Source organism: Ambystoma mexicanum, chromosome 7q (assembly GCF_040938575.1).
Source record: "Ambystoma mexicanum isolate Mex_15411 chromosome 7q, UKY_AmexF1_1, whole genome shotgun sequence".
NCBI classification, from domain to species: domain Eukaryota; kingdom Metazoa; phylum Chordata; class Amphibia; order Caudata; family Ambystomatidae; genus Ambystoma; species Ambystoma mexicanum.
In genome coordinates, this window is record NC_090941.1 from 963,680,508 (window position 1) to 963,699,114 (window position 18,607).

Below are 18,607 nucleotides of genomic sequence, written 5' to 3' on the forward strand. Positions count from 1 at the left end.
GCTTTAGGTCATTCCAGCGCTTATAGCAATCATTGGCTGTGCGCCTCACGATTCCAAGGGCACTTACGATGTCCGCAACGGTCTGCCAGTGTGCCTGGCGTTGTGCAGGTGTGGTCTTGGATCCTGCAACAATGACCATCTCGTTGTCATGTGCGGACACATAATCGACAAGTGCATTCAGTTCGTCATCCGTGAAGCTGGGCTTCCTCGACGGGCCGGACTGTGTAGCCGTGTCTGGGGCATCAGCCTGTGCGGGACGAGCACTCTTCCTCTTCCGCTTGGAATGTGGTGGTGATCCTGAGTGTCCTGCACCGCTCTGGACACTAGGGGCAGGAGCCCTGGTGGACTCTGTATCAGGAGTGTGGGATTGCACACTCAGCATGGGAGTTGGTGCAGGCATTGGCTCTAGTGTGATGGTGTCAGGGGGAATATCAGCAGCATGGACTAGGACCGACACTGTCCTGGCTGGGTGTGTGAGGGCTGTGGTGGATGGAGCCGCAGCTGCCCCTGCAGCCTCTCCGCCCTGCCTACTTGGTGCATCAGATGACCTTGCTGCCCCAGATGCACGTGGCATGGTGACATCAACGTGCACCAGCGCACGTGTCATAGGCCTGCTGACCTGGAAGTCAGCCATGGAGTCAGCCAGGTCTGGTGCCACAATGGGCTGGTCCAACAAGTGCTGAGCATGGATGGTGTCAGCCACATCAGCCTCAACGGGAGGGGGGGGATTATGGGTGCCCTTGACTGGTCCTCCACACATGGGGGGACAGGCTCACCCTGCAAGTAACGACCAGGTCCCCTACCGGATCCACCACGACCACCACTTGTGGCTCTTCCACCTTTGCCACCCTTACGGAATCCTCACCTCCCAACCATGGCACTGATGTTGATGTGCGTATGGGAGTGGTTGTCAAATATTGTCCTGGGCAATTGAGGGTCAAAGGGGTTGGGTACCAGATGGTAATTGTACCCTAGTGCTCTTGAAAGGCTGATTGTAACCCCTGGGGAAAGATGACGGGTCACGCTAGGCACAGGAGCCCCAAAAAATGGAGATGACGTGCACGCAACCCCTCCTAGACCACGTGTGCAGAAAGAAAAACCTGCACTACGCTGTGGCACCCAGTAACACAAGAATGAACGTATGCGTGTCACACGCAGCCTAGAATGACCTCTGAAGGGGTAGGCTACACACGGGGCAAGCACAGATGTTAGATACGTGCGTGACTCACCGTCTGCCAGGTAAAAGAGCGTGAAAAAGGAGCGCGTTTGGTTGGCAACACCCCCGCCAAAAGAAGATTTGTACGCTGTCTGAGGAGACAGGACAACAGTAGAAGGGAACACTGTTTGAGGGAACAGGCCCAGGTAAAGCAGTAAAAGAGAAAAAGGAGAAAAATCTGTCAGAGGTAACAGGGAATACGAACTTGAAACGCCGTGAAGTAAATCGCGTGTGAACCGACAAGAAGTACAGAATTCACCCACTCGCTCTCCACGAAAAGCACGTACAAGGAAATGGTGTTCTACGCGTACCTTTTATACAGGCCCACATGTCCAACGTCACTTATGCGGCGTGCACGCGCTAGGGCCATTTCCACCAATTACACGCTTTGTGACTTATGCGTGTACGGCCATTTCCACCAATTACACGCTTTGTGACTTCTGCGTGTACATCCATTTCCACCAATTACACGCTTTGTCACTTCTGCGTGTACGGCCATTTCCACCAAACACACGCGATGAGACTCTGACGTGCAGTCTTTCCACGTGTGCTCTGTCATCACGTGCTGTGTGGGAAACACCCGTGCGGGTCACGTCACAGACGCGTTTACGCGCTGAGGGCCTTTGGTCCAATAGAATCGTGTATGCGTGCTGACGCGCTTACGCGCTAAGGGCCTTTCCTCGGTTTTCACGCTGACGTGCAGGATTTTCACGTGCCAAATCACTCCGTACCAAGCTGGCCACGCGTAAGCACACGGAAGACCATGCTCCTGCCCAGAAGGCCGAACTACTGCCCCCCAGAGCCCCGAGCACGCTCCCACCTGCTATCTGCTGCTGCCTGACTGCCTGCTGCCCACATGCACTGCCATTTGCTTCCTGCACATCAGCCAGGGGTGCTGTTGCTGTGACCACCCCTGCTGGAACCGAAGACTCCCGACTGGAATTCCATCGCTCCACAGCCCAGCCCCAGGACCCAGTTGCCCACCCACTCCTGCCTCTGGGGTTGTCATGTCGGGGCAAACACCATCTGTGACCACTGACAACCCCCGGCCAGAGAGGCAGAGGGGCACCAGCTTCAGTGCCACCGAAGTTGGTGTCCTGGTGGAGCAAGTCCTGGGGCAGTATGAAGCCCTCTTTGGAAGTTCCCGCGCCGACAAGGAAGGACGGACTCGGATCTGGACTGACATTGTGACTGCCATCAACGCGGAGGGGGTGGCAGTCCGGGACTTACAACATGTCAGGAAGCGCTGGGAGGACTTCAGGTCCAGGACCCTGAACAAGGCCCGGCGCCTCTTGAAGGCAGCGGATGCCAAGGGGCGCCGGGGCCACTTGTCGGAAGAACAGATGGGGGTCCTGGAACGCATATCCCCAGCGCTCCACGTCCAGGTCCTAGAGAAGCAGACCCGTCTGGAGTCGAGCGGTGAGTGTGCATGCATCCTGGTTGTGAGCAGTGCGTGTGGTGATCATTCGCCATTGTGCCGGTTGCACATCTGTTTGTATGGGGTCGAGTATGGGTGGGGGTGTACAGGGCCGTGGGGCTGACACATGCGAGGGCTGTAATGTGTGAGACATGGATGGTGCTTGTGTGTGTGGGCTTGCATGGCAAATGCAGTTGTGCGTGCACACATGTTTGGATGAATGTGTATGTAAGTAGACATGTCCGTGATGTCAGGCATGTATTTTGTTTTCGGCTGCATGTATGAGCACTGTGTACATGTGCATGTGTGTGTATTTGACAAGGGTGCAACAGTGATGCAACATGGATGCATGTGACAGCGGTATGTGGAAGCCTGATTGGCAGATGTGACATGGATGGCCGTCTGAACAGTGCGACACTTGGCAGAGGTGTAGACGTGCATGCAAGTGTGTTGGTGTGTGTACATGTGTGGTGCACTTCCTGTGTTGCATGTGATGTCTGGCTCCCCTTTGGCTGCTGATGCTGTTGTATGTGTAGGGATGGTGCTGGCAGTTGCGATATGGCTGTGGTATGGCTCATGTGTGCCAGTTGCAATGACATGTGTGTTGGGGATTGTGATGACATGTCTGAGGTTTGCCAATGCCACTCATGTGCAACTGTCATGCGTGTATGTGTCCATTGTACAGTGCCCTGATGCCTGTGTTTTGTTTCTCCCTGTCTGCAGCGTCAACTGATGAAGAGGGCGGAGAAGGTGCTGTGGAGCACAGCGGCGGGGATCCGACCACCAGCCGGAGACGCAAGGCCTGGCTCCCCTCCCGTGTTGTCATCTTGTCGGGGAGTGAGGAATCCGGTGCCGCGTCCCAGGCCGCAGCTGCCGGGGGGAGGTCCAAGAGGCGGAGGTTGCAGTTGGACTCCTCGGCAGCAGAAGGGGCAGCTGGGACCCCACAGGGCCCAAGAGCGGAAGATGGCACGGAGTCATCCAGGTTGGTGGGGGGTTTGGTGGAGGAGGGGGTCGCGCAAGCACCAGAGACATGGTCTGGAGGTGGGGATCCCATTGGTGCTAGTGGTGCAGTGCAGGACCAGGGAGAGGAGGCAGCACAGGCGGCCGCGGAGGTGCCTGTGTGCAATCCTGTCCCCGATCCTGTCCCTGCATCATCTTGCACCAGCAGGGATGCCTACGTCCAGACCCGTTTTCAGGCAGGGGATGAGCTGACGTCAACTGGCCTTCCTCTGCCTGCGGACGTGGCCATCCAGGTCCGGGTTGAGCCTGTCCTGGCTGGTGTGGCGTTGCGTCAACGGGCCATGCGAGGTGACCTGCAGTCTTTTCATGGAGAGACTGCACGTCATCTCGAATGGCTCGTTGACCACGTCAGCCTGCTGGGACAGGTCACCCATGCCGGATTCCGCTGTCTGATGGGGCTTGCTCCGACCCCCTCCTCAACTGGACCCCCTACACGCCAGTCGTCCTCTGTGCCATCTTCCCACCCATCAGTCACCTGGGTGCCCTGTGGAGCTGCCTCTGACGGTGCGGCCAGGCTGGTGGAGGAGGCATCCCTGCCACAGTCGGGTGTCGGAGGTCCAGCAGGGGTGGCCACATCAACAAGTGCACCCCAGCCGGCGGAGGATGTGCAGGCAGCAGGAGGCAGTGCACGGGCAGAGGCAGAGCAGCAGCAGCAGCAACATGGTGGGAGACATGAAGGCTCGGGGCTTTCGACATCGGAGGGGCAGGCATCGGCCGGAGGGCAGGGGGACCCAGGACAGAGAGTGTCTTCCGTGTGGCAGCGGTTGGGCCACGCCATAGGTGCGGAGCGGCGGCGGGCGGAAGAGGCGCGGCTCACAATGGTCAGGGCGGAGAACTCCATGCGGAGGGCCCTGAGGCGGGCCGAGTGCCTCGAGGCAATCCGCAGGGGGTTGGAGGAGGACACAGCGTCGTCCCTGCGGACCCTCGGGGCCATGGAACTGGACCGCCTCCGGGACATTGAACAGGAGTTCGATGATGCCCTGGCCCGGGACACCACAGAGTGAGCTGCTGGACTTGCCCGCCGCCTTTGTATATAGTTCTTTAGTTTTAGGTTTCCTTTTGTTCTTATTATGATTTGGAGTTGACGGACACTGCTCCACTTTTTGTATATAGTTGATATTTAGGTAGGTTTTTTAGGATGTTTCCTTAGTTCAGTTGGGCTCATGGACCCTTGTTATTTTTGTACATAGTTCTTTGTTGCATGGAGACTTTTTACATTTGACTTTGGACAACATTTTTTAGGATTTGGATTTCCAGTTTTGTGTTTTTATGCGGACATGCAGCTTATTTTTTCACATTTACATTGTAGTTAGTTTTCTTTCTTTAGCATTCTTTATTTTTTTCAATACAATTTTGTTGGCATAGTTCACTGTGTGGTATCATCTCATTGGCTTCATGCATGTCATGTTGTGTGTTTTCCCATTCAATTGGAAAAAATGTGTGTGACAGACATGGGTTCATTAGCTTCATGAACATTGGGGGTGTAACATGTGATTTCCATTTCCATGTGGGTGAATGGGTTACTTGGTAGGGCTTTTTGGCTGTGGAGGCTGACCATTACGCACATGATTGGGGATTGTGAGGACCTGGTGGGGGCTGCACATGGTGGCAGGGGGGTGGGGGTGGTGGGAGACATGAGTGGGGGCCTGGTGGAGGCTGCCCCTGCACTGCCGGGGGGTGGGGGTGGTGGGAGACATGAGTGGGGGCCTGGTGGAGGGTGACCCTGCACTGCCGGGGGGTGGGGGTGGTGGGAGACATGCATGGGGGCCTGGTGGAGGCTGCCCATGGTGGCAGGGGGGTGGGGGTGGTGGTAGACATGAGTGGGGGCCTGGTGAGGGTGACCCTGCACTGCCAGGGGGTGGGGGTGGTGGGAGACATGAGTGGGGGCCTGGTGGAGGCTGCCCCTGCACTGCTGGGGGGTGGGGGTGGTGGGAGACATGAGTGGGGGCCTGTTGGAGGCTGCCCATGGTGGCAGGGGGGTGGGGGTGATGGTAGACATGAGTGGGGGCCTGGTGGAGGGTGACCCTGCACTGCCGGGGGGTGGGGGTGGTGGGAGACATGAGTGGGGGCCTGGTGGAGGCTGCCCCTGTACTGCAGGGGGGTGGGGGTGGTGGGAGACATGAGTGGGGGCCTGGTAGAGGCTGCCCCTGGTGGCTGGGGGGTGGGGGTGGTGGGAGACATGAGTGGGGGCCTGGTGGAGGCTGCCCCTGCACTGCCGGGGGGTGGGGATGCAGGGGGACATGAGTGGGGGCCTGGTGGGGGCTGCCCCTGCACTGCCGGGGGGTGGGGGTGGTGGGAGACATGAGTGGGGGCCTGGTGGGGGCTGCCCATGGTGGCAGGGGGGTGGGGTGGTGGGAGACATGAGTGGGGGCCTGGTGGAGGCTGCCCCTGCACTGCCGGGGGGTGGGGGTGGTGGGAGACATGAGTGGGGGCCTGTGTCATGATCTCTGCTTCCAAAAGGTCAGGGTTTTCCCAACTCCCTTGGAAGCAGATCCATAACCCAGGTTCCGAGTGCCAACCAGTCCCAATTGGGACCTTTTGGACCCAGTCCTGGCACCAGTGGCACCAGGCTCATAAATATGCCCAGTCCCAGCGCTGGAAGCGCCGGGCTCATAATGCTTGGGTGGACTTACCTGCAGCAGACCATGCTGCTTACTTGCCTGCCAGTTGAGTCTCTGATCCTCTTCTGTTTGGAACTACTTTTCCTGTTGGGTGGGGCAGGAGCCACTCCCTAGATTCAGAACACTGGAACTCTTCTGGAAAGCAGGAACTCTTTTCTTACCTAGGCGTGGCTGTGGAAGGACACACCTAAGCACTACAGGAGGCTATTTAAACCACACCCGATGGATGAATCTTGCTTTGCGTTATTCTGCATCCTCAGCAGCAGAACGCTCATCGTGTCTTCTGCATCTGATCCTGGGCCTAAGGAAAAAGGCTTACCATTCTGAATCCAGTCTTCAGCAACACCTATAAAGACAAGAAAGAACAGGTTAGCATTACGGTCTTCAGTGACAGCTCTTCACTTACCTGGTCCATAGGCTGTCACCAACGCCTCGCGCTGCATTACGGCATCTGAAAGACAAAGGCTTACCTACTCTTCGTGCGCTCCGGAGGTCTTCACACTGCATTCCGGCATCTGAAAGACAAAAGCTTACCAACTCTTCGCACGCTCCGGAGGCCTTCGGCGCTGCATCCCACATCTAAAAGACAAAACAAGGTGCGTTTAAAGACATTGGGGAACTTTAATACTCATGTGCCATTACTCCTTTCCACATCTAACCCAGTGGGTATTCCGGCACCCTGCAGCCGCCCCGAACTTGTACCTGCAGAATAAAAAGACAGTTAGAGCGCATCGTGAAGCAGGCAACAAGCGCTTACTTACGTGCTTCCAGGCGCTTCTATTCATCACACGGGCTCCATCTTCAACTCACTTCAGCCCGCCATCCGCCATCGCCGGAACCCTGCAAAACAAGAGACATCATTACTAAAGACTTTAAAGACATTAGAATTACTCGAAACTTACCGTTCGTGCAGTAAACGACAGACAGCAGTCGTCTGAAGTCAAGAGGCCTGCTCCCCTTATCCAGTGAAGAAACTGGTTACAGCACCCTGCCTCGAGGCAGATGGAGAGCACGGCGTTCACTTACCTAAGGTGAGAGCGTTATCCTTTGGGGTTCTACAGGAGAAGAGAAAGGGAAGAAGAGAGAGACATTCAATAACCCAGTTCATTAATCCCACATTTTCTATCTGCAGACATCTTACCCTTCGAACCAGACATACAGTGCACAGAGGTCCAGCCCAAAGAGCCAGCCGTGTGTTACACATCACCTTTGAAGATACGGTATACGCCCAGTCAAGACCGGTGCCTCTACGGGAATCAGGTGAGCGTTACAGAACGCAAAGCCTACCACAAAACTCCCGTCCAGGCGCTATGGAAACCTCGGATACCGACCAGCTAGCCCAGTTACTTGGGGAACTAAGGGCAGAAGTGCATGCAGCCCGTCAGGAAACGAACGCTCTAAGAAGGGAACTGATTATTTCCAAGGAGCGAACAGATGATCTCGCTAGACAATTGCTACAGTCACAAGCCGGACAGACCCCGTTACCCGCATCTGGGGGAAATCTTCCTTCTACATCCTCTATGAATCCAGTGCAGATCAACCTACCTGGGAATGTACCTCTGGCTCCGCCCGAACGATTTTCTGGTGACCCAAAGAGGTTTGCAGTATTTATCAATCAGTGCCGGTTGCATTTCTTATGCCGGCCAGCAGCCTTTCCAACTGATCAAGCTAAAGTAGCTTTCGTGCTTTCGTACCTTAGTGGCAATGCGGCAGACTGGTCGATCCCTCTAGTAAATCAAGATGATCCGGTGCTCCATGATTTTCAAGCTTTTCAGCTCAGTATGGAAACACTGTTTGCAAGACATTCACAGGGGCAGGCCTTGGACAATGAGCTTCTTTCGTTGCGACAAGGTAATCAAGACCTTTTGGCTTATATTGCGTCTTTCAACAGACTGGTAGTGGAAACTCACTGGCCTGAGGACAAAAGGATTACGCTGTTTTATAGAGGTCTACGCGGAGAGCTCAAAGATGTGTTAGCCCAAGTAGTGAATCCCCCACAAGATTGTTCGGACTATATAGACTTAGTCGTTCAAATAGATCACAGACTGCAGAACAGGAAGGCCGATTGTTCCAAGTTTGATGCTCGAGTATTTTCCAAACCGCCAACTCCTTCCAAAGGAGTAGACTCCGGGGAACCCATGCAAATAGGGGGTCTGAAAGGTCCTCTAACACAAAAGGAGCGGGAAAGGAGAAAACAGTTGCAATTATGCCTCTATTGCGGAAACTCAGGGCACTTTCTTCGAGACTGTCCGGTGAAACCTGCCAAGAAGGCAGTAGGAGCTGCAGTTACCAAAGTTACAAACTCTGAGCAGGGAAACGGCCTCGCCCGACAAGAATAGAGGTCCTCTTGCCGAGCGTGAAAACCAGTTCCTTGACCTCGCATTTCGTGATACCTATGGTCCTCATTAGCCCTGATAATCCGGATCGATTACATGCAATTGAAGCTTACGTCGACAGCGGTGCCATCGGCAATTATGTGGATCATGAAATGGTTTTGAGGATGAATCTAACTCTTTGTCCCAAGGCTGTAAAGGACGTCATTACTACGGTGGATGGTACGGAGATAGCCTCCGGGCCAGTAACGCATACCACTCAAGAAGTGACGCTAGTAAGTCAAGATATACACCATGAGAAGATCGTGTTCGATGTGATCAAGGCCCCTCAGTTTCAGATTATTCTAGGAATACCTTGGTTAGAGAAACACAATCCTCTGATCGATTGGCGAGCAAGAACGGTCCAGTTTCCAGAATGTGTCTCTACTTGTCACCCTCCACCTGGTGTTGCACTGGCAGCAATTTCTTCAGAGACTCCCCAGTTACCTCCCGAATACCTAGAATACCAAGATGTTTTCCGGAAGGATCAGGCTAACTCTCTACCTCCTCATAGGTCTTATGACTACCAGATCGACCTGATACCTGGATCTACTCCTCCTTGTAGTAGAATTTATGCCCTCACCGAGCCTGAGAACCTTCACCTTCGACAATACCTGGATCAATACCTGGCAAATGGGTTTATTCGTCCTTCCAAGTCCCCTGCTTCTTCAGCTTTGTTCTTCGTTCCAAAAAAGGAAGGAGACCTTAGAACTTGTATAGATTATCGCTCCCTGAACCAGATCACTGTTAAGAATAGATATCCGTTACCTTTGATCCCTGAACTCCTGGACCAAGTCAGAAAAGCATGCACATATACAAAGCTGGATCTTAGAGGAGCTTACCACTTGGTACGAGTAAAAGAGGGCGATGAATGGAAGACGGCCTTCCGCACCAAGTATGGGCTATTTGAATATCAGGTCATGCCCTTCGGACTTTGTAATGCCCCGGCCGCCTTTCAATATTTTATGAACGATGTCCTCAGAGAGCTCATAGATGTGTGTGTTGTTGTTTACATTGACGACATCCTCGTTTATTCTTCATCGGAATCTGAACATCGGAAACACGTAAAAATGGTCTTCGAAAGATTGCGTCAACACAAACTTTTCGCTAAGTTGGAAAAATGTGTTTTCAACGTGACTGAAGTTGAATTCTTGGGATTCATATTATCACCTGGCGGAGTGCGTATGGAGTCAAAGAAGGTCGATGCAGTTCTCAAATGGCCATCACCATCCTCCGTAAAAGGTGTGCAAAGCATGTTAGGCTTCGCTAACTTTTACCGCAGGTTTATCCCCGAATTCTCTCGAATAGTCCAGCCCATCACTGCCTTGTTAAAGAAAAACAAACGTTTTGAATGGTCTACCGAGGCGGAACAAGCTTTCCAGGATTTGAAGACTAAATTTATCTCTGCACCAATCTTAAAACACCCTCGCCCCGAACTCCCCTACATCGTGGAAACTGATGCTTCAAGCCTTGCCATGGGGGCAGTTCTATCACAAAAGGACCCGGTAACCAATCAGTTGCATCCCGTGGCATTTTGGTCTCGCAAAATCTCGCCTCCTGAAATCAATTACACGATTACTGACAAGGAACTTCTGGCTATCAAGTCTGCCTTTAAGGCTTGGCGGCATTATCTGCTGGGGGCCCGACACACCGTTACTGTGATTACGGATCACCGAAACCTGCAATATTTGAAAACCGCAAAAGCCCAATCCTCTAGACAACTCCGTTGGGCATTATTCTTTGCCGAGTTTGACTTCATAATTACCTATCGACCTGGTACAAAAAACGGTAAAGCTGATGCCCTTTCTCGGATGGGAGTGGAAGAAAACTTGATCAACCCTAAACCAGTACCAATCATTCCCGAACAAAGAATTCTGGGTGTAATCGCCACAGAATCCATAGAGGAAGTTAAGGATAAAGCCAGGCAACTTGTAACTCCAGCAGACATACAGAATTGGCATCTGCAGGGAAAGGACTTTGCAGTAAAGGACAACTTATTGTATTTCCAAGAACGATTATACCTACCCAGCACAGATTTATAGAAAAAAGTAATCTCTTGTTATCACGATTCTTTAATGGAAGGACATCCCGGTATGGCCAAGACCTCAGAAAAGATCAAGCGCTACTTCTGGTGGCCGTCTTGGAAAAAAGATATCAGAGACTTTATAATGTCCTGTGGAGTATGCGCCCAAAACAAGAGTCAAAAGGAAAGACCAGCAGGCCTCTTACGCCCTATTGACATCCCACCTCACCCTTGGCATACGCTTTCTATGGACTTCATCACCGATCTACCTCCATGCTCCGGATACAATACGATTCTAGTAATCGTGGACTTATTCTCCAAGATGGCGCATTTCATTCCGCTCAAAGGCTTGCCAACAGCAGCAACTCTGGCCCGAGAATTTCTCGAAAACATCGTCCAACTGCACGGTTTTCCTTCGGTTCTAATTTCGGATCGAGGTAGTCAATTTATTTCTCATTTTTGGCGAGGTTGCTGTCGGTCGGCTCAAATTGATGTGAGACTATCGACCAGTCACCACCCTCAGACCGACGGACAAACCGAGAGGACCAATCAAACTCTGGAACAGTATTTACGCTGCATGCTGCAACAAACTGAAAAAACTTGGAAAGACATCCTTTGGATAGCCGAATATGCCTACAATAACTCTGTCCATTCGGGAACTGGGAAAACCCCGTTTTTTCTTTTGTACGGCAGTCACCCTCGAACCTCGGAGTTGGATCCCCTCCAAGATCTTGAAACACCAGCAGTAGACTACCTGCATTCTACAATCACCCAAGCCTTTAAGGAAGCTGTTTCTCACCTTCAAAGGGCTAAAGAACAATACAAGAAAGGAGCAGATCAACATCGGAAGGAAGCCCCTCAATATCAAGTAGGGGATCAAGTCTGGTTATCCACCAAATATCTACCTCTAAAAGGGCCACGCACATTCAACCCAAGATACCTTGGTCCCTATTCCATCACTACCATAGTAAACCCAGTAGCGGTCAAGTTGGACTTGCCCCCGCACATGAAGATACATCCGGTCTTCCACGTCTCTCTATTAAAACCCGTGCAACCTCAAACCCGACTAACCAAATCTCCAAAACCTATCCTAGTTGATGGAAAACTCGAGTTTGAAGTCAAAAGCATTCTGGACTCCAAGATCTCCAAATCTAAACTATTCTACCTAATTGACTGGAAAGGCTACAGCCCCCAAGAGAGATCCTGGGAACCTGCTGAATATGTCCACGCTCCTCACCTAATCAAAAGATTTCACCGAACATTTCCTGACAAGCCAAAACCCCTGGAGAAGCCCGGTTTGGGAGGGGCCTTGAGGGGGGGGTACTGTCATGATCTCTGCTTCCAAAAGGTCAGGGTTTTCCCAACTCCCTTGGAAGCAGATCCATAACCCAGGTTCCGAGTGCCAACCAGTCCCAATTGGGACCTTTTGGACCCAGTCCTGGCGCCAGTGGCACCAGGCTCATAAATATGCCCAGTCCCAGCGCTGGAAGCGCCGGGCTCATAATGCTTGGGTGGACTTACCTGCAGCAGACCATGCTGCTTACTTGCCTGCCAGTTGAGTCTCTGATCCTCTTCTGTTTGGAACTACTTTTCCTGTTGGGTGGGGCAGGAGCCACTCCCTAGATTCAGAACACTGGAACTCTTCTGGAAAGCAGGAACTCTTTTCTTACCTAGGCGTGGCTGTGGAAGGAGACACCTAAGCACTACAGGAGGCTATTTAAACCACACCCGATGGATGAATCTTGCTTTGCGTTATTCTGCATCCTCAGCAGCAGAACGCTCATCGTGTCTTCTGCATCTGATCCTGGGCCTAAGGAAAAAGGCTTACCATTCTGAATCCAGTCTTCAGCAACACCTATAAAGACAAGAAAGAACAGGTTAGCATTACGGTCTTCAGTGACAGCTCTTCACTTCCCTGGTCCATCGGCTGTCACCAATGCCTCGCGCTGCATTCCGGCATCTGAAAGACAAAGGCTTACCTACTCTTCGTGCGCTCCGGAGGTCTTCACAGTGCATTCCGGCATCTGAAAGACAAAAGCTTACCAACTCTTCGCACGCTCCGGAGGCCTTCGGCGCTGCATCCCGCATCTGAAAGACAAAACAAGGTGCGTTTAAAGACATTGGGGAACTTTAATACTCACGTGCCATTACTCCTTTCCACATCTAACCCAGTGGGTATTCCGGCACCCTGCAGCCGCCCCGAACTTGTACCTGCAAAATAAAAAGACAGTTAGAGCGCATCGTGAAGCAGGCAACAAGCGCTTAATTACGTGCTTCCAGGCGCTTCTATTCATCACACGGGCTCCATCTTCAACTCACTTCAGCCCGCCATCCGCCATCGCCGGAACCCTGCAAAACAAGAGACATCATTACTAAAGACTTTAAAGACATTAGAATTACTCGAAACTTACCGTTCGTGCAGTAAACGACAGACAGCAGTCGTCTGAAGTCAAGAGGCCTGCTCCCCTTATCCAGTGAAGAAACTGGTTACAGCACCCTGCCTCGAGGCAGATGGAGAGCACGGCGTTCACTTACCTAAGGTGAGAGCGTTAACCTTTGGGGTTCTACAGGTGAAGAGAAAGGGAAGAAGAGAGAGACATTCAATAACCCAGTTCATTAATCCCACATTTTCTATCTGCAGACATCTTACCCTTCGAGCCAGACATACAGTGCACAGAGGTCCAGCCCAAAGAGCCAGCTGTGTGTTACACATCACCTTTGAAGATACGGTATACGCCCAGTCAAGACCGGCGCCTCTACGGGAATCAGGTGAGCGTTACAGCCTGGTGGGGGCTGCCCCTGCACTGCCGGGGGGTGGGGGTGCAGGGGGACATGAGTGGGGGCCTGGTGGGGGCTGCCCCTGCACTGCCGGGGGGTGGGGGTGGTGGGAGACATGACCGGGGGCCTGGTGGGGGCTGCCCCTGCACTGCCGGGGGGTGGGGGTGCAGGGGGACATGAGTGGGGGCCTGGTGGGGGCTGCCGCTGCACTGCCGGGGGGTGGGGGTGGTGGGAGACATGAGTGGGGGCCTGGTGGGGCCTGCCCCTGCACTGCCGGGGAGTGGGGGTGGTGGGAGACATGAGTGGGGGCCTGGTGGAGGGTGACCCTGAACTGCCGGGGGGTGGGGGTGGTGGGAGACATGAGTGGGGGCCTGGTGGAGGCTGCCCCTGCACTGCCGGGGGGTGGGGGTGCAGGGGGACATGAGTGGGGGCCTGGTGGGGGCTGCCCCTGCACTGCCGGGGGGTGGGGGTGGTGGGAGACATGAGTGGGGGCCTGGTGGGGGCTGCCCCTGCACTGCCGGCGGGTGGGGGTGCAGGGGGACATGAGTGGGGGCCTGGTGGGGGCTGCCCCTGCACTGCTGGGGGGTGGGGTGGTAGGAGACATGAGTGGGGGCCTGGTGGGGGCTGCCCCTGCACTGCCGGGGGGTGGGGGTGGTGGGAGACATGAGTGGGGGCCTGGTGGAGGGTGACCCTGCACTGCCGGGGGGTGGGGGTGGTGGGAGACATGAGTGGGGGCCTGGTGGAGGCTGCCCCTGCACTGCCGGGGGGTGGGGGTGCAGGGGGACATGAGTGGGGGCCTGGTGGGGGCTGCCCCTGCACTGCCGGGGGGTGGGGGTGCAGGGGGACATGAGTGGGGGCCTGGTGGGGGCTGCCCCTGCACTGCCGGGGGGTGGGGGTGCAAGGGGACACGAGTGGGGGCCTGGTGGAGGCTGCCCCTGCACTGCCGGGGTGTGGGGGTGGTGGGAGACATGAGTGGGGGCCTGGTGGGGGCTGCCCCTGCACTGCCGGGGGGTGGGGGTGGTGGGAGACATGAGTGGGGGCCTGGTGGAGGCTGCCCATGGTGGCTGGGGGGTGGGGGTGGTGGGAGACATGAGTGGGGGCCTGGTGGAGGTTGACCCTGGATGCTGGGGGGTGGGGGTGCAGGGGGACATGAGTGGGGGCCTGGTGGAGGGTGACCCTGCTCTGCCAGGGGGTGGGGGTGGTGGGAGACATGAGTGGGGGCCTGGTGGAGGCTGCCCCTGGTGGCTGGGGGGTGGGGGTGGTGGGACACATGAGTGGGGGCCTGGTGGAGGCTGCCCATGGTGGCAGGGGGGTGGGGGTGGTGGTAGACATGAGTGGGGGCCTGGTGGAGGGTGACCCTGCACTGCCCGGGGGGTGGGGGTGGTGGGAGACATGAGTGGGGGCCTGGTGGGGGCTGCCCCTGCACTGCCGGGGGGTGGGGTGCAGGGGGACATGAGTGGGGGCCTGGTGGAGGTTGCCCCTGCACTGCCAGGGGGTGGGGGTGGTGGGAGACATGAGTGGGGGCCTGGTGGGGGCTGCCCCTGCACTGCCGGGGGGTGGGGGTTTTGTTAGACATGAATGGGGGCCTGGTGGGGGCTGCCCCTGCACTGCCGGGGGGTGGGGGTGGTGGGAGACATGAGTGGGGGCCTGGTGGGGGCTGCCCATGGTGGCAGGGGGGTGGGGGTGGTGGGAGACATGAGTGGGGGCCTGGTGGAGGCTGCCCCTGCACTTCCGGGGGGTGGGGGTGGTGGGAGACATGAGTGGGGGCCTGGTGGGGGCTGCCCATGGTGGCAGGGGGGTGGGGGTGGTGGGAGACATGAGTGGGGGCCTGGTGGAGGGTCACCCTGGATGCTGGGGGGTGGGGGTTCAGGGGGACATGAGTGGGGGCCTGGTGGAGGCTGCCCCTGCACTGCCGGGGGGTGGGGGTGGTGGGAGACATGAGTGGGGGCCTGGTGGAGGGTGACCCTGCCCTGCCGGGGGGTGGGGGTGGTGGGAGACATGAGTGGGGGCCTGGTGGAGGCTGCCCATGGTGGCTGGGGGTCGGGGTGGTGGGAGACATGAGTGTGGGCCTGGTGGAGGGTGACCGTGGATGCTGGGGGGTGGGGGTGCAGGGGGACATGAGTGGGGGCCTGGTGGAGGCTGCCCCTGCACTGCTGGGGGGTGGGGGTGGTGGGAGACATGCATTGTTGATCAGTAGTGCAAGGTGACATGTGGGTTGGCTGGGGGGCATGCCCATGGTGAATAGGCTGCCTGCGGGACATGGGCAGGGGTGCAGGGTAGTCCCCCGTGGTGTGGGCTGCCTGCAGGGGCCGTGGAGGTTGTGGAGCGTACACCTGGGAGGACCCACACGGCCAATTCACGTGTAGTACTCCCCAGAACCCCTGAAATACACATTCCCTGCTGGTATCGCGTGTGGAACTTCCCGCGCACCCCTGAAATACACGTACCCTGCTCGCACTGGGACTATCGCGTGTGGAACTTCCCGCGCACCCCTGAAATACACGTACCCTGCTCGCACTGGGACAATCGCGTGTGCAACTTCATGCGAACCCCTGTAATACACGTAGCACGCTCCCCCAGGCCCGATCGGGTGAGAAAGTTCACGCTAACCCCTGAAATACACGTAGCCCGCTCCCCCAGGCCCGATCGCGTGAGAAAGTTCACGCGAACCCCTGAAATGCACGTAGCCCGCTCCCCCAGGCCCGATCGCGTGAGGAAGTTCACGCGAACCCCTGTAATACACATAGCCCGCTCCCCCAGGCCCGATCGCGTGATAAAATTCACACGAACCCCTGAAATACACGTAGCCCGCTCCCCCAGGCCCGATCGCGTGAGGAAGTTCACGCGAACCCCTGTAATAAACATAGCCCGCTCCCCCAGGCCCGATCGCGTGAAAAAATTCACGCGAACCCCTGAAATACACGTAGCCCGCTCCCCCAGGCCCGATCGCGTGAGAAAGTTCACGCGAACCCCTGTAATACACGTAGCACGCTCCCCCAGGCCCGATCGCGTGAGTAACTTCACGCGAACCCCTGAAATACACGTACCCTGATGAAATCGCATGTGGAACTTCCCGCGCACCCCTGAAATTCACATACCTTGCTCGCACTGGCCCAATCGCGTGTGGAACTTCCCACGCACCCCTGAAATACACGTTCCCCGCTTGCCGTTTGCTGTTTGCCAGCCCGGTGAACTGGTCCAGGGTTAGCGCAGCCCTTTGCGATGATTTAGCGATTTTGATGGCTTTTCCTTGCGCGAGGGCGTTCTTCGGGGCGTTACTGGCGCTGCTGCAGGGTCGCTGCGATTCTCTGCGCCAAGGCTGGTTTGGGAGCCTAAAATCCATGAATACGCTGTGCGCGGAAATCGGTTTTAGCGCACGTGCCTGGCGCAGACAATCGCACGCGGACACTCTGCGCCAGCCGCTTGCGACACTTTTCTGCGATATTCTATGAATTACCCTCTTAATGCAGTTAAAAACTAGTTAATACTTTGCATTTACGGGCTTGCGCATTGTCTTCAAGTTTCACATTTGAGGAGATCATGCTTGCAGCCTCTTTGTTAAAATAAATTGCCATAAATCCTCGCCTCAATGGCCAGGCGTGGTGAATATACCTTGCGGCTACAAAGGCAACACTCCTTTCCGTGGAGCACGTCAGCAGTTGCATGGCTTCTCTGATGATCGAACATTTCGTTTTTTTAATAGAGGTTTCAGGTACAGGCGCCTTAGATTAAAAGTAAGTGCAAAAAGGAGTGCTTAAGAGGGATGGGACTTGACTAGTTGAAGCCTATAAACCCCAAAGGCAATAAGGGTTGGGATAATGGTAGGGCCTCCACCAGAGTGGACTATATTTTCTCAAATATTGCAGTGATGAAACGGATTCAAAAGTTAACTCATATTCAGACATCCCTAAGTGATCACAGAATATTGAAGCTTGAGTTCAAAGGCAGAAACAATAACTATAAAGTAAACAGCTCCCAGGTAATAACAGGGGGGAACAGGATACGATGGTTTGATCCTAATATAACCAATTACCATCCGTGTGTCCTACGGTCATTAACAATTTAGACTGAATGGGTACCATGGAAATAGTGATGGCACTGGGAGAAGTTATGGTCCATGAAATCAACTGTCGTAATGACAAATGGGAAAACTCACCAGAACTATTAGGAGGGAGAAGAAACTGTATAGAGAAGAGCTCCGTAGAACAAAAAGAACAATACATCTGAATGTGACTGAAAAGACCCAGATGATCACATCCCTAAAAATAAATATAAAAACTGGTTCAGATTTTATGAACAAGATGTTAAGAATGGTAATTGGATGTTTAGATGTAAGGACAGCAGGAAATGTTGGTTCCTATATCGCCCCTATGTGTCAGAAAAAGACTGTAAAATGATGAAACGCATAGCGGCAACAGTACGAAAGAGTTAAATCAGCAAAGTATACCATTGTGAAACAAAGTTAAATGTGATTAAAGAGCACATTGGGCTCAATTATTGACATATCTTTCCATTTGACCAAGAAGATATACAGAACGGGCCTCATTATAACTGTGCCGATCCGGTAACAACGGTGCCAGTAAGAGTACTGGCACCATTGATATAGGCAAACATTGGCCTCAGACAAGACTGTGTTTTAGCACCAGTCCTGTTTAATTTATATCTAGCAGATATGTCTAAAGGCCTTAACAAAATACGTGGCTTCCCCCTTGTATTAGGATGGGAAGAAATAAAATGGTTTACCTATGCAGATGAAAGCGTGGTTCTGGACCACACTCTGATACCTGCGCTACAGTAAATAATATGGGGATACACTTGATGAAAACAATGGTGATGGTAATTGGAGCACCCCAATATAGTAAACCAAAGTTTAAGTGGGAACTAAACGGGACAGAACTTGAGGTTGTTCTGTCATAAGTATATCTTGGTTTGACCATTTTTGCAAACTGCACTATAAAACCATACAAAGAAGTATGCACAAAAAAGATGATAAGGAAATGGAACATCAGCAAACAGCTTCTTGCTAGTGGGGATGGTCACTCGATAGAAGGTTATCTACAGATATACAGGACGGGCATAATTCCAAGCATTTTGTGTGGTTTGGAGGTGCTCAGTGGCTTAATAGACTAGAGGGAAAGCTAAGGTAGCGATTCTGAGACT